Here is a 25,598-nt window from a genome sequence, read left to right on the forward strand (position 1 = left end):
ATAACTGCTAATGACTAAAGTAGAGAGAATGTCCATAAAATCGTTTCTGAAGGGGTGACGTTTGTTAACAAAGAATATAGATTTAAGAGTGAGGAAGTCTTTTATGAAAGTATTTATTTGGAGTGCCACAAGGCATAGAAGTGAAATGTGGTTCAGCCCAGAAGACAGTAGAAGCTTTGGAAATGCAGTGCTACAGTAGAATGCTAAGAATTATATGAGTAGATAATATAACTAATGAGAAGGTATAGAGTAGAATTGGGGAGAAAAGAAATTTGTGGCAGAACATGAATAGAAGAAGGGATTAGTTAATGGACACATTCTGAAACATCAAGGTAATACCAATCTAGAATTGAAGGGAAGTGTGTCTGTGTGTGTGTGTGTGTATGTGTGTGTGCGTGCGTGTGTGTGTGTGTGTGTGAGTGTGTGTGTGTGTGTGTGTGAGTGTGTGTGCGGGAGGTGGGGGTGGGAAGGGGGGGGGGTAAAAATCGTAGACAGAGACCAAGAGATGAATACAGAAAGCAGGTTCAGAAGGACGTAGGTTGTATGCAAGATCGAGAGGCTTGCACAACATAGAGAGAGAGGCATGGAGAGCTGCATCAAACCAGTCTTCAGTCTGAAGACCACTTCAACAACAACACTGATTTCAGTTGTTCTTGTATTCTATTTCCATTAATCATTGTGGATTTTTGAACCTTTAGTGTCAGTTTTGCACTCCTAGCGTGAGACAATGTATCAATGCAATCTCATATCGTATATGACTTACCGTAAGCAGGTATATTGTTCATTTCGTGCTAATATCTAAGGCATTTCTGAAACAGCAGATTTAATATGAGTTTATACCTACTCCATGTTGTGGCCCAGAAGATGTTGCCTAGACACGACATTCTCCAACCTATGCCAGTGGTGGTGTTAGCATGTAGCTGGGAACCTGTGGGCTCAGTACACTACTCTCCCGGCTGTTGATAGACACCTAGACCTTAGACACCTTGTCTCTCACTCAGGTGGGTTCTCAGTTTGCTTTATAAGGCAGAGTGCACCCACTTTCAGTCCTTCCATTAAGGATAAGTCCCTGAGTACCAGGAATAGCAGTAAGATAAGCTGACCAATTGGTTACACAGGTGAACTGCAGCATAAGCTATTTTCCAGCACAAAATGGAACTGCTGATAGCAAAGAAGTAAGCATGGTGTGGGATTTGTATAATATGGACTTCTGATAAATAAAATATTTGCAGACTTATAAAAGTTAAAAGTTTATGACAAAAATTATAGTAATTTTCACGGCCACAATAACAATGTGAACTGCAAGAATTAAAAAAAAAATGGGCCTCCACCTGCTGAGATGCGAATATCTCAACAAATTGATTGAACTGAAAAAGATGACATGTTGTTACCAAAAATGTTTGTGATATTTACATAACCTGTAGAGCTTCATTCTTGAGGTGTAGCTTCATTTCAAGTACTCCTGAGCTCTTGCTGCAAATACTCCTGAACTCATCTGCTGTAGTGCTTCACATGCAAAACTAATTATGTAATGCACAAAATAATTTCCAGGTAGAGATTTTCCGCAAAATGACTTTATTTATACGCAAGATGTTCAGCAGTGAAAAAGATGTTGATAATGTTCCACATGCTGTGCTGTTGATGGATGATAACAAACTAACTGCCTGCTGTGTGCAAACTGCTGGTGTTTATATGATTTACAACAATCACTGACAATCAGTATTCACAAATATTGGGAAATGACAATTAAAAGTGTCTAACCAAATTAATTAACACACACACAAGAATAAAAAAGTAATAGTTTACAGTTTTTTGTGGACACAGACATAACCTAGTTAAGAATTCAGAAGTAAATTGCAAGTCTAAAGAAAATAATTATATATATATATATATATATATATATATATATATATATATATATATATATATATATATATATGTGTGTGTGTGTGTGTGTGTGTGTGTGTGTGTTATCAAATCAAAGTAAGTTGCAATTATCATTCAGTTAGTAAATAATTCATAAGCAAACTGATAAAATGCAGAAAATTCTCAAGTATTTCTTCTCAAAATTCACTCAGGTAAATGTTTGTGTAATGAGAGATGTTCAAGAATGTGGCATTGGTAGTGGTTTTGTGAAATAAATATTGCATTAGTTAGTTGACCTTGCATTCGCCACTTGCATGGTTCTCAAAGAGTGTGTATCCCCTAAGGGTCTGATACTGAAAATCGTATGATAACAATATAGCAAAGGCTCTCAATTGGCCAGATTCTCACAAGGAAATGATAAAATTTAGATAAATGTCAACTGTGTCAAAAATTTCAATCAGCTTGATATATGTGATGAAATATGTTAAGTAAATGGATGCAGGTTCAAATTGTCATTAATTGATAGGTGTGTAAGTAAAGAGTGAACAAAAAATTTGGCGTTCATAGTGTTCCTGAAAAGCAACTGTTACACTGGCAGGAGAACCTTGTGTATGCCACATGCATGGTACACAAAGTGTTTTTGTACTCCCCTGAGAGGCTGTCTTTATTGGTAATAACGCTTCTGTTGAGTGATACTTCATAGTTCAGAGAATTTGCGTGATTTGCGATATGTTAGTCTGCATACATTTGGATGTGGAACCTCTATGATCTCAAATGGTCCAACAGATGTCAGAATTTTCTTTATCTCTTTCGTGATGGCTTTAGATTTTTCATTCCTTTTAGTTAACACAAGGTCTCCTACTTGGAATTGAGTAACTTTCAGTTTCTATCATGTTTTTGTTTTCTTTTACAATGACACAGCTTGATGTCATTCTTAACAATCACTTCTCTCTCTCATCTCCATATAATTCTGTACATGCTGAATAACTAATTAATTCGAAAAGTATATTCTCTGGCTTTGTTGTTGAAATGTACCTCATATGGTGTAAAACCCACCATGAACCATGGACCTTGCCGTTGGTGGGGAGGCTTGCGTGCCTCAGCGATACAGATAGCCGTACCGTAGGTACAACCACAACGGAGGGGTATCTGTTGAGAGGCCAGACAAACATATGGTTCCTGAAGAGGGGCAGCAGCCTTTTCAGTAGTTGCAAGGGCAACAGTCTGGATGATTGACTGATCTGGCATTGTAACAATAACCAAAACAGACCTTGCTGTGCTGGTACTGCAAACGGCTGAAAGCAAGGGGAAACTACGGCCGTAATTTTTCCCGAGGGCGTGCAGCTTTACTGTATGATTAAATGATGATGGCGCCCTCTTGGGTAAAATATTCCGGAGGTAAAGTAGTCCCCCATTTGGATTTCCGGGCAGGGACTACTCGAGAGGATGTCGTTATCAGGAAAAAAAACTGGCATTCTATGGATCGGAGTGTGGAATGTCAGATCCCTTAATCGGGCAGGTAGATTAGAAAATTTAAAAAGGGAAATGGATAGGTTAAAGTTAGATGTAGTGGGAATTAGCGAAGTTCGGTGGCAGGAGGAACAAGAGTTCTGGTCAGGTGACTACAGGGTTATAAACACAAAATCAAATAGGGGTAATGCAGGAGTAGGTTTAATAATGAATAGGAAAGCGGGTAAGCTACTACAAACAGCATAGTGAACGCATTATTGTGGCCAAGATAGATACGAAGCCCACACCTACTACAGTAGTACAAGTCTATATGCCAACTAGCTCTGCAGATGACGAAGTAATTGAAGAAATGTATGATGAAATAAAAGAAATTATTCAGATAGTGAAGGGAGACGAAAATTTAATAGTCATGGGTGACTGGAATTCGATTGTAGCAAAAGGGAGAGAAGGAAACGTAGTAGGTGGATATGGATTGGGGCTAAGAAATGAAAGAGGAAGCCGCCTGATAGAATTTTGCACAGAGCACAACTTAATCACAACTAACACTTGGTTTAAGAATCATGAAAGAAGGTTGTATACATGGAAGAATCCTGGAGATACTAAAAGGTATCAGATAGATTATATAATGGTAAGACAGAGATTTAGGAACCAGGTTTTAAATTGTAAGACATTCCCAGGGGCAGATGTGGACTGACCACAATCTATTGGTTATGACCTGCAGATTAAAACTGAAGAAACTGCAAAAAGGTGGGAATTTAAGGAGATGGGACCTGGATAAACTGAAAGAACCAGAGGTTGTACAGAGTTTCAGGGAGAGCATAAGGGAACAATTGACAGGAATGGGGGAAAGAAATACAGTAGAAGAAGAATGGGTAGTTTTGAGGGATGAAGTAGTGAAGGCAGCAGAGGATCGAGTAGGTAAAAAGACGAGGGCTAGTAGAAATCCTTGGATAACAGAAAAGATATTGAATTTAATTGATGAAAGGAGAAAATATAAAAATGCAATAAATGAAGCAGGCAAAAAGGAATACAAACGTCTCAAAAATGATGTCGACAGGAAGTGCAAAATGGCTAAGCAGGCATGGCTAGAGGACAAATGTAAGGATGTAGAGGCATGTCTCACTAGGGGGTAAGATAGATACTGCCTACAGGAAAATTAAAGAGACCTTTGGAGACAAGAGAACCACTTGTATGAACATCAAGAGCTCAGATGGAAACCCAGTTCTAAGCAAAGAAGGGAAAGCAGAAAGGTGGAAGGAGTATATAGAGGACCTATACAAGGGCGATGTACTTGAGGACAATATTATGGAAATGGAAGAGGATGTAGATGAAGATGAAATGGGAGATATGATACTGCGTGAAGAGTTTGACAGAGCACTGAAAGACCTGAGTCGAAACAAGGCCCGCGGAGTAGACAACATTCCATTGGAACTACTGACGGCCTTGGGAGAGCCAGTCCTGACAAAACTCTACCATCTGGTGAGAAATATGTTTGAAACAGGCGAAATACCCTCAGACTTCGAGAAGAATATAATAATTCCAATCCCAAAGAAAGCAGGTGTTGACAGAAGTGAAAATTACCGAACTATCAGTTTAATAAGCCACAGCTGCAAAATACTAACCCGAATTCTTTACAGACGAATGGAAAAACTAGTAGAAGCCGACCTCGGGGAAGATCAGTTTGGATTTCGTAGAAATACTGGAACATGTGAGGCAATACTGACCTTACGACATATCTTAGAAGAAAAATTAAGGAAAGGCAAACCTACGTTTCTAGCATTTGTAGACTTAGAGAAAGCTTTTGACAATGTTGACTGGAATACTCTCTTTCAAATTCTAAAGGTGGCAGGGGTAAAATACAGGGAATCAAGGGGCATGAAAGGGAAGCAGTGGTTGGGAAGGGAGTAAGACAGGGTTGTAGCCTCTCCCCGATGTTATTCAATCTGTATATTGAGCAAGCAGTAAAGGAAACAAAAGAAAAATTCGGAGTAGGTATTAAAATACATGGAGAAGAAATAAAAACTTTGAGGTTCGCCGATGACATTGTAATTCTGTCAGAGACAGCAAAGGACTTGGAAGAGCAGTTGAATGGAATGGACAGTGTCTTGAGAGGAGTATATAAGATGAACATCAACAAAAGCAAAACGAGGATAATGGAATGTGGTAGAATTTAGTCGGGTGATGCTGAGGGATTTAGATTAGGAAATGAGACACTTAAAGTAGTAAAGGAGCTTTGCTACTTGGGGAGCAAAATAACTGATGATGGTCGAAGTAGAGAGGATATAAAATATAGACTGGCAATGGCAAGGAAAGCGTTTCTGAAGGAGAGAAATTTGTTAACATCGAGTATAGATTTAAGTGTCAGGAAGTCTTTTCTGAAAGTATTTGTATGGAGTGTAGTCATGTATGGAAGTGAAACATGGACGATAAATAGTTTGGACAAGAAGAGAATAGAAGCTTTCGAAATGTGGTGCTACAGAAGAATGCTGAAGATTAGATGGGTAGATCACATAACTAATGAGGAGGTGTTGAATAGAAATGGGGAGAAGAGAAGTTTGTGGCACAACTTGACCAGAAGAAGGGATCGGTTGGTAGGACATGTTCTGAGGCATTAAGGGATCACCAATTTAGTATTGGAGGGCAGCGTGGAGGGTAAAAATCATAGAGGGAGGCCAAGAGGTGAATACACTAAACAGATTCAGAAGGATGTAGGTTGCAGTAGGTACTGGGAGATGAAGAAGCTTGCACAGGATAGAGTAGCATGGAGAGCTGCATCAAACCAGTCTCAGGACTGAAGACCACAACAACAACATGGTGTAAAACCTATGTAGAGTGATGTAAGCTATTTAATACCTCTTCACACTGGCTAATATATCAGTACCAATTAGTACGATCTTTTGCACAATATGTTCTACAAAGCCTGCCAATCTCTCTCATATATCTTTCAGTTGGATTACCAGATGTTACATAAACTGATATAAGAATGTGTTTTATGTTTTTATCACTAACAAATTTTTTATATATGCTTGATGTAAACTGGCTTCTGTTATAAGATAAGATAGCATGTGGTCTACCTATTTCCTGAAAATAATAATTTGTGAGGTGTTGTATTATCTCTTTCCTTGTAACTTTTTTCATAGGTTATAGTTCGACAAGTTTTGAAAATAAATCTACAGAAACAAACAGGTATATCCTTCTTTAGTGCAGGTTAGTTGTCCAAATACATTTATGGCTCTTAAGGATACAGGGTACTTTTGTGGCTCAATATTATGTAAAAATCAACAGCTACTTCTTTCAGGCACTGTTTATAATTTATATGTTTTACAGATTTTTTCTTGATATCAGGTAATGCAGCACACTTTCTAAACAAATTAGAAGTCTTTTGAATATTTTTGAAGCTGCTTACAGTTATTAAAAAAATACAAAGAAATTGATGAAAAATGTTTTCCAAAATGCCTCCTCAAATTGAGGCACTATTTAATCCAATGTTATACATTTGAAGGAGACCAAATTTTTATCAGATATGCATGAAATGATGACTGAGGTACTAGACCTATTTAATTCCACCTATTATGTGTATTACAAGGATAAAAAAATCACATCTTACATTTTAATTTTTATAATTTTTCCTAGTAAAATTTTTATTTTTTCTATAATTTAGTGAATTCTGCAGTAAAGCTTAGGTCTAGCAAATTTCCATCATAGCAACTTTCCTTTCATTTCTCTTCGTAGTTTCCTCAAACTAGCACCCATCCTCTTTTGCACATGTCCACAACACACCAGTTTTTTTTACCAAGGTATCACCATAAACATTGAACTCAGTTTTATTAAAAGCTTTAGAGTCCCCATGGCCTAGGTACTTTGTACATCTAATGTTATTAACGGGCATTGACCTCTGAAATATTTTTAGTGCTCCATCCAATTCCATACCTCCACTGAAAACATCATAATTCTTAGAACACTGATGTTCAATATGTCCTTCATTGTTACCAGCACAGGTGTGGCAGTACTTAGATAAACACTCAACATCAACAACTTTTCCATTCTCCAGAGAAGTAGCACTTACAACACCATTCAAGGAACGATGTCCTTGACGTTGCCATGTCCCATCAAGTGCAACAGCAATGTCCATGGTTACACTAATATTTACAGTTTCGTCTACTGCACATTTCATAGATGCTTTAGACACAACTGTCAAGGCACCTAAAAGTATTTTTATGTACTTGCTGAACCTACTGGGAGGAGGAGGAAGGCCCATCAAACTACAAACGTTTGAGCAGCCTTTTTTTCCTTTTCCTATTGTGTGCATTGCACACACTAACTTCAAGTTCACATCATATGCACTATGCACAATGTTTCAAGTCATATTCTAGGTAGATTTATTGCGGGATCTACACATAACAACTAATGGACACTAAACCCTTCCTGCTGCTTTGTTGTTCAGTTATTTCCAGACATCCTACAGCATCACATTGTTTATATTTCGCCACTTCTTTCATCAAAGAAGATAAGACGCCCACATCAACAACTACAAATCCACTACAAACAGCGTCATTGTTAACACAAAAATTTGAATCACCAGGAGATGTGCCATATTGGCGTATGTTCCCTGAAGAACTGATACATAAGTTACTTTCAACATTGTGGCTTGCTTTGTTTCTGAACTGACTACCAAGGAATTTACTTTTATTGAATTTCTTGATCTGTGGCATAGTTCGTATTTATTGCACAAATATATGTAGCACTTGGACAACAAACAGTCAGTAACATGTGAACAAACTGCTTCTGTGAAACTAAAGTAAGTACTAGCGAAGATAATCATTTACAGGCACTAGAAACCTGCACTGTTACTAACATATACAATGTATCATACGTATAATCGTTGGAAACAAGAAGTTCACAGTTCTTTTCGAAATAATACTGGTTTCTGTAACAGAAATGAAGGGGCATGGCGGCATACTTGACTGTAACTTTAAAATTTGGTATATATAGATAATTTTTCATTTGGTACCCTATAATATGTATATCAATGTAATCAACAAAAATTATAGAATTTAATGAACTCATAAAGAAATTCGATTTTACCACCCTTTGTAAGTACCCTATATCCTTAATTGTGACTCACCTTTTGGAATACCATTCTGATACAACCTGTTCCAACATAACGACACACGCTGGCTCGACGCCCAAGAACGGAAGAGCAGAAAGGGCTGTGAAACGATGTCAGCCAGTAGTACGGCGACGAACCCCTCTCTAGGACGACACCAAGACAGGAGCGGTCTCTACAGGAAGAGAATATAAGCGCCGCGCCGCCTAGCCATGGCTGGAGTGGGAGATAGGTCGTCATACAAACGCTACAGCAGTGACTTATGAACTGTATTGTTTTGCTTGCAATGAATTTGTATATAACGAAGAACATTGATTATTTGCATGTTGACGTTTGCTTGTGATACAGCTTTGTGAATATGGAAAGTTAAGTATTGTCAATTTAACTTACTGTAATAAAGTCCGTTAATACGATTTACTTGAATTATTGTTTAGCGATCCGATAAAACAGCTTCCTAGGCAACCTATATTAGACGAGTGGGCAGAACACAATAAGACCTTTGTGTTTTTGATTAGTAACCTTCACTCTCTGGCATGTCACATGTTGCTAAACATTTTCTGACACTCCTAGCCATGTCGTTGAGATTACCATTGTCGTGAATCTTTTGAATACATTTCATTGTACTATAATGTCCCAAACTTTGGTGAATGTATTTATTCAAAGTATCAGTGTGTTGCTCAGGTTAACAGACCTTCTAGCTATCTGAATCCAAATAGTGCCTGCGAAATAAAATTCCTTTATGAACCTGGTCGTATTGTTTTACTTTGTCACGATCTTTCTTTCCTAAATAACCTTTTATCAATTTGCACTCATCATCTCCTAGTTCTGTTTTCGTCTGAGCTATTCACAATTTTTTACAATTTTTCTTTCTCCCTTACTTCCATGAATATACATTATTTTGAAATTTCTGTTTTCCTGAATGAGCTCATTTCATGTTCACCCACCACTGGTAATCTGGATAAAGCACCCACTATGACGTTTTGTTCTACTTTTATGTAGTGGATGGTGTAATCAAACTGTTGAAAGTAAACCACCCACCTGATAATTCTGTGGTGCAATTCGCGCTCTTGTATAAAATGTAAAGATTTGTGGTCAGTGTAAACTATTACTTTGTGTACTACTAGGTAATTCTTGAATTTCTTAAAACGCCCAGTGGTGTCTAATAGTTCTTTTCCAGTAACAATGTAATTCTTCTAATGTTTTTGTAAACACCTGTTAGTGAAATTAATTGAATCGTCTTCAGTCTTTCCATTAATTTTTCTCCCTTAAACGAGTGTAACCTAAGCCATAATAACTGCCATCAGTCAGTAAACAAAATGGCAATGACAAATCGGTTCTGTTTATAATTTCACTATTGCATAGCTGTTTCTTAATTTCATCAAACGCTTCCTGACACTCTTTAGCCCATTTGCAGATGCTATTTTTCTTTAGCAAGTCATTAATGCATGGTGCATTAAATGTGTTCTGTAAAAATTACATAAACTTTAGGGTGATCGAAGTTCTTTCTGTATCTTTGGTTTTGAAAATTCTGCAATGGCTGAAAGTTTGTTTTTATCAGGCAGAACCCCCTCTTCACTAATCATGTGACGCTAAAAATGTAACTCTTTCACACCAAATTTACACTTTTCTGATTTTAAAGTCATGTCTCCATGTCTAAACTTTTCTGCAAAATCCCTAAACATTTCTTTGTATTTTTCCCAAGTTTTACTTGTGACCAAAATATCATCTACATAAGAGATCAATTTCAAAAATGTATTACTACCTAACATATAGTCCAAATCGCATATGAATTCTGCAACAGATGTTTTTTAAGCCAAAAGGTACAACACAGTACTGAAAACTGTTGTACAGAAATGCTGTTTATTGCTTGGAGTTGGGTTCTAAAGTAATTTAGTGGAAACGTGATGTCAAATCAAGGCTATTAAAATACGTTGTGTCATAGAATTTGTTCAGAGGTTGTTCGATGGATTCATGATGATCTGTATCTCCTCCTAATAATTCATTTCAGTATTGAGAGTCAAGGACTAATCTTACACCTCCATCTTTGTTGGAAAGGATAACCTATGGGTTGTTACGTATATTGGGTTTTGTTCCTCTGTACTGCCCTCCATTTCTGCAATTTCTGTAATTTTCTTTCTACTGTTTTTCTTTTGCAAATGGGAACACTGTAGGGTCTGATGAAAAATTATGATGTCTCAATTTCAATCTACACATATAGTCTTTCACTTTACAAGGCTTCTCACTAAAGATCTCATGGTAATTCCACAAAAACTTTTCTAATTCATCTCCCTCTGTACTTCTCAAACTGTATGCTATGTTTAACTGGCCTCTGTGGCCGGGTGGTTCTAGGCGCTTCAGTCCAGTTCCGAGCTACTGCTACGGTCGCAGGTTCGAAAACCTGCCTTGGGCATAGATGTGTGTGATGTCCTTAGGTTAGTTAGGTTTAAGTAGTACTAAGTCTAGGGAACTGATGACCTCAGATGTTAAGTCCCATCGTGCTTAGAGCCATTTGACCCATTTTTCTGTGTTTTATTTTATCTAAAATTAATTGTGAAATACTGTCACTAACTAGTTGGTTATCGTAAATCTCATCATCCTCCTCAATGTAAGTCCTGTCATAAAAAACTTCAACACCACTCAGTTGATTGCTAAAATCTTCATTAAATCTCATGTGTAGATTAGTTTCTCCACAAATTAAGATTTTGGTTCTACAAACTGTAGTGTCGTATTTTCCCTGTCAAAACTGACATTTGCTTTAACCGTCCAGTCCATCCCTAACAAAATGTGTTCGTTCAGATGAGCTACTACTATACAATCTTGTTCAAACGTGAAATTGCCAACTGTGAATGAAATCAGAGCTTCTGTACGAATCCGTTTACTAAATTTGCCTGTGGCTTCTTCAATGCTAACACCAGTGATAGGAAGTTGTGTATAATATTCTGTTTTCTTCATGTTCTCTCTTGACATACCAGAAATGCCACAAAGAAGAATACCAGTGTGTATTAAACAAATTCCTTTTCAAGTACAACCGAAATCTCAATGGATGGGCTACCTAGTATATCATGCTTATCAATGTTTTCATCTTCTGCTAGTAAATCATCTTATAGCTCCATAAAATTTAAATCAGTGTTCAACTATAGTTCACTAGCTGCTATAGTTTGTAATGCACTCAGTGTCATCTCACAACTCCTCTGAAACTGACAAACCACTCTCACATGTGTGTGTATGTGGTGACTAAGTGAAAGAATTTGACTCTCTCTATCCAGACTTCACAAGGTGTTTGTGTTTGTTTAACATTAGCATTAAAATTAAAATCTGCATCACAAACTACATTGCAATTAACTTCAACATCAGTTGATCTGTTCAAAGTTTCGACGATCTTGCTCCAAAACTGCCTAGTTTGTTCATTTTTATTACTAATGCTGGTCAAGATCTCTCTGACATCAATGGGGGTTAGTTGATTCCCATGTACCTTCTCCACTAACACCAAAGCATCATCATCAAATCCTACAATCTTATTACTTTCTTTATCATTCAAATCATCTACTCATCACAGAACAATGCATCACCATCAACATCAACAACATCATCACATTTACTAAAATCGTCATCAAAATAATCAATAGCATTACTAGTATCAATATGAACATCTGCTTCTGCATCAAAACTCTCTACAACCAAATGATCAGTATCACTTGTGTTTGTGTCAGCAGATATACAGATAGAATCAATTTTCAAATCATCATTCTCCTTAGGTACAATACTACAAACCACTGCTTGTGTACCTCAGATAAGCCTGACACTAAATCATCATACAACAAATTGGCTAAACAATATAATCAAAATCATCACAAATAGCATCATTACTAATTACTAAACACTCACTGATCATCAAAAACACTAATCAGCTCATCACCACAAAGTTCAAACCGATTTTCTACCATTTTTACCAGCTTTCTTCATCTCTTGTAGCGTGAATCCCAAGATTCTCTCCCAGAATTAACTGTGCTTAACTGGTAATCATTGCTGTGTCTGGTGTGGTATCTGTCATCTTAATCACATCTTCCTCATGTACTCCTAGCCTGGTTTCTAGCAGTTCTTCTCACTTCAGACTGACTGGCCCCAGCAACGTGGTTATCTGTTTTCCTGACTATTATTCCTGTTCTCATTTGATATATTACCATTTCTCTTCTCACTATTATTACTTTGTTTATTTCTGTGATTACTACTAATATTTTCATTATTCCTGTTCTGATTGTGGTGGTGATTACCACAACTTATTTCCTTTATTATTATTATTATTATTATTATTATTATTATTATTATTATTATGCCTATTTCTGTTGTTGTCATGGTGTTGAGATGGGCCCCTGCCTTGGAACTGATTCTTTCTATGATCATTCCTTTTACTTGATTTGTCATTAACTTCTAAGGCAATATCCAGTTCGTCAACATGTTTAAGAAATTCTTCTACCAAACCGTCTGGTCCATAGACCAGACCCCACTGAACACAGGCAAGCCCTGTTTCTGTGCATCAGTGTGTATGAGCTTTTTTTTGACAGATTGTCAAGTTGCGCTAATGTCTTAAGCAGTTTCTCACAAAATTCATGCATCCCATATTGCCTTCACAATATCTTCAACGATTTAGAAATTCTGTCTTAATTCTAGCCTGTTTACTTCCTGATCAAAATTTGTTCAGAAATAATATTTCAAAATTGGCATAAGTCACTCCTGGGTTAACGTGGTGGTTGTCCCAGGTCAAAGCTTTTCCATCAAGAAAATGTTTTGCTATTTTAATTTTAAGCACTTCTGGCATACCAGATTCGAAGCTGCCTTGCACTGGTATAAAAAACCACAAGATTCAGTTTAAAATAATTTCAATGTAATATTATTACAATTATTTACAAACATGCTGCCACTACTATATGCATTACTAAACATATTTGTTTCCACATTGTCTACTTTGCAGCTGACTGTTTGAAGATCTTGAGCAACATTATCAACTTCATTGTTAATGGAAGACATTTGTTTCATAACAAGCACTGAATCTAATTTTAATTTTTCGTCAATATAATTAGTCACATTTGCGATATAGTTTGGCATTTTTTGAACTCAGATTTTCTCCTACATAACTTGTCAATGACAGTATTTTCAGTCTCTTTTACTCACTTCTCGACTACATCCACCCGATGTAACCAGTTTTAATTCAACATCTGAGAATCTCTTTCAGCAATCGACCTCTAATTTTACATCATTTACTCACTCATTACTAGAAACTAATTTTGCATTTACTTCACCAATATCCTCAATCATTGATTTTAGCTTATTACTCAATTTTTCAAACTTTATATCTATTCTCTTAAATTTTTGGTCCATATTTTTACAAACATTTTTAAAATTATCGTACAATATCTTATTTTGTTCTGATAATTTACTGTCTAGTAGCTGAGAAAGCTGTTTAATTAAATTAACTGGCTGTCCTATCTCCTGAAAACCTTGAAAGAGTCACGAAGAACTGCTCGGTATATTGCCATGATTCTGATCTGGAAAATTTAAGTTTGAAGTCGACGTTTGTAGCTGACATCCCGATCTAGTCATCACACCTATTTGATCTAAATTTTTTTCACTCGTGTATTAGCGAAACTCTTTGTTAAAGAAATCAAATGAAAACAATTTTCCTAACAAATTCTTTCACATTTGTCACACGCAATATTCTCTAACTGACTATATGGTGCGAACACTGAAATCACTTTCTATTGTCGAAGAGTTTAAGCACTGAAACTAGAGAAAGAAAAGGAAATCAATAAACGTATTCATCTGACAAAAATCCACTGAGACACTGCTGGACACTGCATGTTAGGGTTCCATTAAGATTAATGCAACTTCCTGGCAGATTAAAATTGTGTGCCTAACTGAGACTCGAACTCGGGACCTTTGCCTTTCGCGGGCAAGCGCTCTACCACCTGAGCTACCGAAGCACGACTCACGCCCAGTACTCACAGCTTTACTTGAAGTATAGCTGTGAGTACTGGGCATGAGTCGTGCTTCGGTAGCTCAGATGGTAGAGCGCTTGCCCACGAAAGGCAAAGGTCCCGAGTTCGAGTCTCGGTCGGGCACACAGTTTTAATCTGCCAGGAAGTTTCATATCAGTGCACACTCCGCTGCAGAGTGAAAATCTCATTCTGGAAGATTAATGTATCGTCCCTGAGACATTCTATGCCATTCCACATAATGAGTGGCACTGCGTTGTGGAAGACTCATAGGGAGCTGTTGGCCAAACTGCAGCATGATTACAAAGCAAATTCCAGGTAGGTTGAATAGGATTATTTTCTGGGGAGAATTTTCGCTTAACAGCATGTCAGAAAACGACTGGCTAAAAATGTGATGGCTAAAAATGTGTGTGAAACCAGTATTCGAACCTGGACCCTTGCCTTTCACAGGACTTGCTCTAAACTGTGCTTTATTGTAATTCCAGGTCTTTTATATACAAAACCCATATGAAGCACATAAAACGAATTTTATAAAGCCTGAAAAATGCTATACAAAATATATTTTGCAAAAATAAGAATAATTTGTGATGTTGATGTTTATGCAATTCAACTACGCAACATTGTGAAAAGAAATAATCAAATATCATTGAAGATAAATAGAGAAACACTTAAAATACAGAAAATAATTATATCAAAGTTTTCTGTCCACCATATTTTGGCAATGATTGCGAACAGGAATAAAGCAGAGCCAAAGACTCCGATTACAGACTATGGAAGAACTATTAACTATGTAGTCGATGTAAGCATAATACCCTGAGGTGATGAAAGTCATGGGATACCTCCTAATATCGTGTTGGACCTCCTTTTGTCTATCATAGAGCAGCAGCTTGATGTTGTGTGGACTCAACAAGTCACTGGAAGTCCCCTATAGAAATACTGAGCCATGCTGCCTCCACAGCCATCCATGACTGCGAATGTGTTGTCGGTACAGGATTTTGTGCAGGAAATGGCCTGTCGCTAGTGTCCTACAAATGTTCGATTGGATTCACATCAGAGGATCTGAGTGGCCAAACCATTGCTCAAACTGTCCAGAATGTTTTTCAAACCAATTGCAAACAATTGTGACTTGACATGTGGCCATTCATAAACATCCCATCGTTGTTTGGAAACATGAAGTCCATGAATGACTGCAGATGGTATCCAAGTAGCTGAACATAATCATTTCCAGTCAGCGATTGATTCATTTGGACCGGAGGATAGGTTCATTTGAACCAGAGGACCCAGTCCATTCCAATTAATCGTGGCCCTCACCATTATGGAGCCACCAGCGGCTTGTGAAGTGCCATGTTGACAACTTAGGTCCATGGGGACTGCGCCACACTCGAACCCTACCATCAGCTCTTATCAACTGAAATCGGGACTGTTCTGACCAGACCACGGTTTTCCAGTCTTCTAGGGTCCAACTGATACGCCATGAGCCCAGGAGAGGTGATAAGTCCTGTTAGCAAAGGGACTCACATTAATCATCAGCTGCTATAACCCATTCAAGCCAAATGTAGCAGCATTATCCTAATTGATACGTTTGTTGTGCGTTCCACATTGATTTATGGATTTATTTCACAAAGTGTTGCTTTTCTGTTAGCACTGAGAACTCTACCCAAACGCCACTGCTCTCCGTCATCAGGTGCAGGCCATCAGCTACTGCGTAGTCTGTGATGAGAGGTAATGCTTGAAATTTGGTATTCACAGCAGACTATTGATACTATGGCTTTCGGAATCTTTAATTCCTTAACGATTTCAGAAATGCAATGCCCCATGCATCTAGCTCCTTCTATCATTCCGCGTTCACAATCTGTTAATACCTGTCGTGTGGCCATAATCGTGTCAGCAACCTTTTCAAATGAATCATCTGATTGCAAATGACTGCTTTGTTATTGCACTACCCTTTTATACCATGTGTACATGACACTATCGCTATCTTTACATCTTCATATCGCTAACCCATGACTTTTATCGTCTTAGTGCAAATAATATGGTAACAATAAATGAATAGCAGCTTGCAATAGCAGCAAGAAATAACATAACCTTGTGTCTTTAATGTGGATTAGCTGACGTAATGATCCATCGTTTCACTTGCGAAGGTTATGCAGGGTGAGTAAAAAAGGACCGTACAACATTGGAATGGTATAGTTATTTACTGAGATAACTTACAGAATTGATAGATTTGTCGTTTTTTCGCAAATATCCTCAAGTTTCACGTTAAAATGTCAAGTGTCATTTTGGTTTGATGTAATTAACATTTGTGATACGGCAAACATCCCACCAGTAATCAATTTCTTACACACTTGTTGCAGCCTATCGGGTGTAACTTGTGCAACGACAGTGTAGAATCGATTTTTCAGGTTGGCTACGTTGTTTAGTAGTGGAGAAACAATGGGCGACCTGGTGATTTATCATATCATAGTGGACAACCAATTTTAAAGAAGGATGTTATGTATTTCGGTCCTCGATTTTTCGAAAATATTATTTTCTTGATCTACATATTTTAATACGTGGTGTGTGTGAATTTTATGCTGATAACAGCTTTAGAAATTCCTTTAAATTGTTAAACTGATTAACTCTGCACTGGTGGTCAGTACCACCTTTTCCGACATTTAATACTTGCTTCAGTGGAATTTTTGTCACTGCGAAGGCTATAATCTTTCGATATCTTTGGCTGACATCTATATCTCTGGCTGATATCTATATCTTTGCCTGAAAACTTTCTTGCATGTGGTTTATTTACAGTTTGACAATAGTAACATGTATTACTAGGTGGGAGGTTGAATTTTCAAACTTTTACATGGAAGTTAAGATTTGTACGTAAAGGGTGGTGGAAAAGCTGTGTTTCGGAAATGGAGGTTTCATGGAAATCGGTTTACCAACGAAAAAGAGGAAGCAGCTCGAAATGAAGAATATAAGCTCTCATCATCAGCATCGAAACTTCGGACAGGAGAATTGTACAGGTGTGTGAATGATGTTGATATGGATTCCAGTGGATTCAGATATTGATTTAGAGCTTCTCTGCGAGGCTATAAAGTTTTCATGTTCAAGTGTTAGCTGTAAAAATACGGAATGCATGGTTGCTGGTGAAGAAAGAAGAGTGGGAATAGCTTGTTATTTTAAAATAGTTTGTAATTTGTGTAGCTATTAATTTTCATCTTCTTCCTAAAAAAAAACTGACACTGATACCTCTGAAAGCAATTTTAGGTTAGCATTTGCTCTTAGATGCCTTGGACAGGGCAGGGAAGGAGATAATTTGTTGCGTGGTTATTTGAACGTGTCTCCACTTTGTACAAGAATTGAAAAAATAAATAAAGAAATGTCTGGTGCTGTATGCGATATTACCAAAGAAAGTAGTGGAGGAATTGGTGGAAATAAACCAATAAGAAATAGATCCTGGGGTAGATATTCATGACATTGAATCTCCTACAAATGCATCTGTTATTGGTATCGACACAGGTAAGGTTTTAGACGCAGAAATTGTCTAAATACTGCCACCAGTGTGCAACAAGGAAAATGTCCAACAATGAAGACAGTGAGAAACAGTGGTAGGAAAAGCATGCAGTAGCATGCTCTAAAAACTAAAGTGGCTCAAGTGTGGGCACGGAGGCTGCTTGAGTTGTGAAGATGTTCTCCAGATCTGAGGACCAGTATGGTGTTAGACATACTAAATACCTTGGTAATAGGGACTTCTCTTCGTTCAAAGCTGTAATAGATAAAAACTCATACAATATAGCAATAGGAAAGTTGGAATCTGTTGGCCTCATCCAAAAGAGTATTGGTAGTAGGCTTCGTCACTTGCTGAAAGAGAAGAAAGGTGAAGTACTTGAGGATGGAAAACCACTAGGAGGAGAAGGCAGGCTTACTCCGAAAGAAACTGATTCCCCTCAGTTATTTTATGGGAGAGCTATCAGGAAGAACACACATAACTGAGAGGCAATGAGGCGTGTTGTGTGGATAATTTTTTTCCACACACAATCCGCTGACCAAACACCAATGCACAATCTGAGTCCGAAAGACGAATTGCGTAAGTTCAGCAACAGAAATGAGACATTCACATACTCTCATTACTGGAACCTGTTATGAATGCAATTAAGCCCACATTCAGGTTTCTTGCAAACCCTGATTTATTGCGGAAGTGTCTTCACGGAAAGACTTGAAGTACTTCAAATAGGTGTCTATGATGCACCCGAAGATAGTTAGGACGGATCCTGGTGTGTTTAGAACAAAAGCATTTTACACCATCGACGAGAGCAGGGCCAAGAATGCTAACGGATCAGTGTCTTACCTGCAAATACTGGCCAGGCAGATTCGAAGAGGAGAGAGAGGAACCTTGAGGATGAGTATCAGTATGGAATTTTGGATGCGCAAAATTAAAAATTCTGGTAATGATACAGTTTGTACCATAAATTAATAACAATAGTTCGGTGGTCTTATAACCTTCTCAAGACACTACAACAAAAATTTCAGATTAATTGCATGATTAGAATTTGAGTTATGGCCTTTTATAAAAAAAATAAAAAAATAAAAATTCAAATGTCTGGCAAAATATTAATCCAAAATTTTTTATTATATTTTGCCGTTAAAACATAGCTCTTTTGTTTTACACATGCAAAAATTTGAGATTTATACATTAATAAATATGGCTACAATGATTTTTAAATAAATGTTTAGATTTCCAATTACATCCCCCCTTAACAAAGTTCTTGAGCCAAGAGTAAATTGCAAAGCTGCTTGGTGATTGTTTAGCGTATTCGGTGCGAAATTTACTCTCAACAGTTACAGCAGAGTTCGTATCGTGAAATAAAAACACACAGCGAGCACGCTCCGTACCATGAAAAAAGCCGCTTTAACTGTGCACTATGCTGGCGCTCATGGTGGCGCAGTGGGGTAATGACCCACTGCGTGAATCATACTTGACTTTTTTTGCTACAAAATGACGCACCTACAAATTCTGTAAGCTATCTCAATAAATTTATGTATCATTCCAAAGTTGTGAAGTCCTTCTGATTTGCCCTGTATAAAGTTATATGAACACGAATAAACGTTGAAGTAGCCTTTCTCAGAAGAAACGATGCAAGAAACATAACTGGAATGGAACTGCTTCTTCTAGAAGTGATTTATTTTTCTGAACAAAGTACTATAGCTACTGTGTAACTTTAAGGTAATTATGTAAACTATGTTAATGTATGTGTGACTGTGGTGATCTAGCACTAGTGCTGGACTGACTCTGGAGGTCCTGGGTTCAGTTCTCTGTGGGAGCACTGAGTTTCCCTCGTTCCCATCTCTGCTGGGCTGCCTCAGGTCCGCTCAGCCTGTCATCAAACGATCACTGAGATCTTTCCTGGGGATAAATGGCAGTTGGGACGATGGGCTCTCCATCCTCCCCCTCCTACATCTACATCTAAATGGATACTCTAAAAATCACATTTAAGTGCCTGGCAGAGGGTTCATCGAACCACCTTCACAATTCTCTATTATTCCAGTCTCGTATAACGCGCGGAAAAAACGAACACCTATATCTTTCCTTACGAGCTCTGATTTCCCTTATTTTATCGTGGTGATCGTTTCTCCCTATGTAGGTCGGTGTCAACAAAATATTTTCGCATTCGAAAGGAGAAAGTTGGTGATTGGAATTTCGTGAGATGATTCCGTCGCAACGAGAAATGCGTTTCTTTTAGTGATTTCCAGCCCAAATCCTGTATCATTTCTGTGACACTCTATCCCATATTTCGCGATAACACAAAACGTGTTGCCCTTCTTTGAACTTTTTCGATGTACTCCGTAAGTCCTATCTCGTAAGGATCCCACACCGCACAGAAGTATTCTAAAAGAGGACGGACAAGCGTAGTGTAGACAGTCTCCTTAGTAGGTATCTTACATTTTCTAAGCGTCCTGCCAATAAAACGCAGTCTTTGGTTAGCCTTCCCCACAACATTTTCTATGTGTTCCTTCCAATTTAAATTGTTCGTAATTGTGATACCTAGGCGGTAGGGAAAGGCTATACTGGCAGTCAGGTGAAGATCCCACTCACGGACTTGGGCCAAAGACCTTTTTTTTTTACTTTTGTGTTATCTAGAAAAGAGGACTGGCTGGCATCAATACATAATTTTTTGGGAGCTCTCTTGTATTACATGCAGCACTGTGTTTGAATAAGAAGCAACATGGTATCTCAGTTCTAAATTTTCATATGCATATTCCTCTCATACATCAAGTATTACAGATTTTTAAAAAAATGATTTTGTGATGACTTGGCAGATATTATCTTTGTTTGATGTACGCTTATATAATTTTTGGCCTTAGGACATCTGGAAGTATCTAAATTGGAAGCATTATACACTGAAGGAAAATAATCACAACACCAAAGATTAATTAATGCAGAGTAATGAATTTTCGAGAGTACATTTGTCTAGGTAACTATTTAAGTAACATTGCAAATGGTTCAAATGACTCTAAGCACTATGGGAATTAACATATGAGGTCATCAGTCACCTAGACTTAGAACTACTTAAACCTAACTAACCTAAGGATATCACAAACATCCATGCCCGAGGCAGGATTCGAAACTGCGACCGTAGCAGCAGCGCGGTTCCGGACTGAAGCACCTAGAATCGCTCGACCACAGCGGCTGACTAACATTGCAAGATCACAGGTTAATGTAAGCGCGAGAAAAGCCATTTCAAATGTGAAATTCTTGTACATTAATAGCTGGTGTAACCACCAGAATGTTGAATTCAAGCATGCAAACATATTTGGATTGTGTCGTACAGGTGCTGTATGTCAGTTTGTGGGATGGAGTTCCATACCTGTTTCACCTGGTCGGTCAGTACAGGGACGGGTAATGCTGGTTGCGGATGACGCTGGTGTTGTCTGATGATGTCGCAAGCATGGTCGATTGCAGACAGACCTGGTGGTCGAGTAGGTAAAGACAACACGTCGGCACTCTGTAGAGCATGTTGGGATACAGCAATGGTATGAGGGCGAGAGTTATCCAATTGAAAATAAGCCCTGGAAGCTGTTTGTGAATGGCGGCACAACAGATCAGATCATCAGATTGAAGTAAAAATTTGCAGTCAGGGTGCGTGGGATAACCACAAGAATGCTGCTGCTATCATACGACATCGTACCAGAGAGCATACTCGGCAAGTGTGCGGCCAGAGCGTCTCGGATGCAGACAGTTTGGTTGCAGGCCCTCAACTGGCCTCCTAACCAAAACACACCTATCGCTGGCACCCAGGCAGAATCAGCTTCCATCAGAAGACACAACGGACCGCCACCCTGTCTTCCAGTGAGATCTCGCTGACACCACTGAAATCGCTAATGGTGGCGGTTTGGGGTCAGTGAAATTCAGGCTACAAGGCGTGTAGATCGGAGCTGTCCTTGAAGTAACGATTTGCAACATTCAGTTGTTTCACTGCAGTGCCACTAGCTGCTCAAATCGCTGCTGCGGATGCCTTATCATGTCCCAGAGCGATACGCCGAACTCGATGGGCTTCCCTCCCGGAATAACCACGTGGCTGTACGGAGCCTGGCCTTCTTCTGACTGTACATTCTCGTGACCATCACTGCCACCAATCGTGTCCAGTGGCTACGTTCCTGCCAAGTCTTTTTGCAGTAAGGCAGAAGAAACATCCAGTTTCCTGTAGCCCTGTTACACGACCACGTTCAAACTCAGTGAGGTGCTGATAACGGCGTCTTTGTCGCCTTAAAGGCATTATTGACTAACTTCTACTGACCACGTACTGTCTCAAAAGTTACTAACGCTCACAGCTGTCACACTGTGTACTCGTATTTAAAGCAAACCTGATTTGCATCCTCATAGTGGCACTACTAGCGCCACAAAATGCCTAATATTGTTCACTCGTACATCAAATCATGAGAATAGGAGCTGAAAGCATCACGAAGCCATTTAAAAAATCATCGCAGCTGCACACCTTATCGGAATGCAGATAATCACAGATGTATGTTAAGTTTCTTTAACATGTTAATTCTGACAAACCAAGAAAATGATTCCCAATATTAAGGTCTTCATATATATTTCGTAGTCGTCTGTGTTGTATTTTAAATTTCAGTATGTCAATTTACCATACCTGGTTATTTTTATTCTTAATTTTCGTAATTCAAAATGGCTCTGAGCACTATGGGACTTAACATTATGGTCATCAGTCCCCTAGAACTTAGAACTACTTAAACCTAATTAACCTAAGGACATCACACAACACCCAGTCATCACGAGTCAGAGAAAATCCCTGACCCCGCCGGGAATCGAACCCGGGCGCGGGAAGCGAGAACGCTACCGCACGACCACGAGCTGCGGACGATTTTTGTGATTATTTTGATCTACTGACACTACGTTATTACATAATTTAAATGGACTACATTTCTATTTACTTATGCACGGAAGCTAATAACCACCCTGTCGTGTGATTTGAGGGTGTTGCTGCCGCGTTTACGCTACGAAGCGCTACTCCGATGCGGGTATATAAGCACCGACAGTTAGGCAAGGGATTAGTGTTGCATACGTGTCTTTCCGATGTGTGTGCCGCAGATACGAAAACGTGACCTATGGCGACGTTATTAACAAATGCGTGCAAACAGGACCAACGTGCTTTCTATTCTTTTCTTTGCTGCTGAAAGACAAACACACCGGTAGACAGCCGCGCTGGTCGCGATTCGTCACAAGACAGCAGTCGATCTGAGAGGCGAGCTTCATTCATGGCTGTCTCACTGAAGCACCCGAAGCGTTTCCTTGTTGAGGGCACCGCGTTCCTTGAGCGCGTTGTTGCAGGCGACGAAAGCTGGGGCGACAGCTTGTGCTGCTGATTCATGATAATGCACGTCCCCGTATCGCGAATGTAGTAACGTGGAAGTTAACGCCGTCTCAAATGGGAGTCACTCGAGCACCCTGTCCATAGTCCTGAACTCTCCCCATGCTATTATCACGCCTTCGGTCACTTAAAAAAGACCTTGAAGGATCGGCAATTCCTACTGGACGAGGATGTGCAGCAGGCAGTTTCGAAATTCTTCACGCAGCACGACACAGTGTTATACCAGACAGGTATCTTCATCCTGTTGCGTCGGTGGGATGATTGCCTCAACGCTTACGGCGATTTTGCCTGATTATAATACTGATTCTGCGCTGTACGGCCTTCCAAAGCAAACTTTTTGATCGCCCCTAAACACAACTCAAAAATCAACTACAGTAGAAGGAACCTCGTAACTCTATTTTGAATGTTTGTTCTTTCACTACATACATGTGCTAAGCTGGTTCTCCAGTACTAGGCAAGATGATTTGTATTAGTTTAAATTACTCCCTTAGTTCCTCATTGCCACATCACTTTTTTTCTTTCCTTCTTTTCAAGGCCTCCGACGGAAACTTGGGGTCTGTCCTTGGCAGGACTGTAGCAAAATAGGGAACTCGTGTTTAATATGGATAAATATAAAGTTCTGTTCATCAACCAGTGTCAGCCCCGATGTCTTATCGTGTATCAGTTATGTCTCTGTAAGTGTGTTAAGTTACTGTTCCAACAATACGATAGTTTGTTTATGTTGACCTTCTACATTTCAAAAAGAAAAAGAAATACGACTGCCTAACAGAGTAGCTATCTACTGGGTCATTGAAGAGCAATAAGGAAAGAATCTTTAGTTCCTTCGTAATGGATGTTACCCAGCATAGTTACTGAAGTAGGCGTTATTACAGGCTTTCTTAGGGGGAAAAAACATTTTAGGTGAAACTGTCACTCGCTGCAATTCTGAGCCCTCTAGCGGCAGAGGATTGCAACTTGCGTCAACGAAGCGGTAAACTGCCGATTAATACGCATCGCAATGTAATGCCTCAACCGATATTGAGGACAGATGTAAAAATTCGGGGGCACTACTTTTCAGCATGTCCTAGCACATTTGAAAACTTTGCGTGTTTATTACACACCACAATAAGAAAATAAAGTTCAGGTGTAATTGCTATGACGGAAAGGAAAAGTGTTAGTCTATGAAAAAGCAGTCCTTCGTTGTAGAGACGTTCATCACATAACGGATATTAAATGATTAGACTTTTATTCCATTCGTAACTGATCCCCGTCATCAGCTTTAGTATGACGTGTAGCTCCCATGGACACGAGTGCACTCTTGCATTCTTTGTGGCCTCCGAATGTCATTTTGAGGCATTTACTGGTATGCCTGCAACACATGCGGAGTCATTTCATGAAGACTGCTGGCTGCAGATTGGTGTGAAAGCATACGTCATCACAGACATACTCTACGTACGTCAAATCAACGCACCAGGAAGGGCAGTGAAAGATCCGCACATTATTCAAGGCGATTGTGGTGTGAACTGTAATGTCACCATATATGATAGCTCCCCACACCAGTAGCTGGAGAGGTACGGGTTTCGAGAATCGCTGCTTGCTGTGAGCTTTCTTCAGCTCGTCTACGAACACATGCATGTCGATCTGACTGTTACAAACAGAAGCGATACTCATGTCTGAACACTAAAGACTGCCACTCAATGTTCTAGTCGACTCTCGCTCTGCACCATACATATCTACTGTCTGTGGTAAGGTGCTAGCGGTAAACGATATATAGCAACTCGAGGTCTCCACCCATGTTCAAGATACTTGTTCGCGGCGGCTTATGGTGACACTGGCTGTAGTCTGTGCACAGGTATCATCCGTGTAGCCAGCGTAACAATCCTACAATCTTCTCGTGTTGTAGTCCTTCCGGAAGGAAGCTGCTCTTCTTGCCACACTGTTGTCTTGTGTCCATCTCCTCACCAATCATTCTTCAGCGAGTGGACTAAAGTCAACTGTCTATGCGATCTGTCTCTATGATGTTCCCGTGTTCCTCACACCAGTGATGCGACCTTTCTCAACGTCCGAAGTACGACGATAAGGTGCACGGGCAAGTCATCTGTGATGCGATCTAAGCCAGAAAATTTCCAGTAATGTTAGACACACCCAATAGCCAATATGTACTCACACCATTCTTTATCTGTAGGGTTGATTTTTTCTCTGTACTGAAAATAACCTCGCTTTAGGGTGACATTTTAATCAAAATGTCCCATAGGCACGGAAATACTTAAGTATCAGTTTTGTTGCGTTCGGTAACCTTTCCCATTTTCGTCAGCG

This window comes from Schistocerca americana, chromosome 1, assembly GCF_021461395.2.
Source record: "Schistocerca americana isolate TAMUIC-IGC-003095 chromosome 1, iqSchAmer2.1, whole genome shotgun sequence".
Classification (NCBI taxonomy): domain Eukaryota; kingdom Metazoa; phylum Arthropoda; class Insecta; order Orthoptera; family Acrididae; genus Schistocerca; species Schistocerca americana.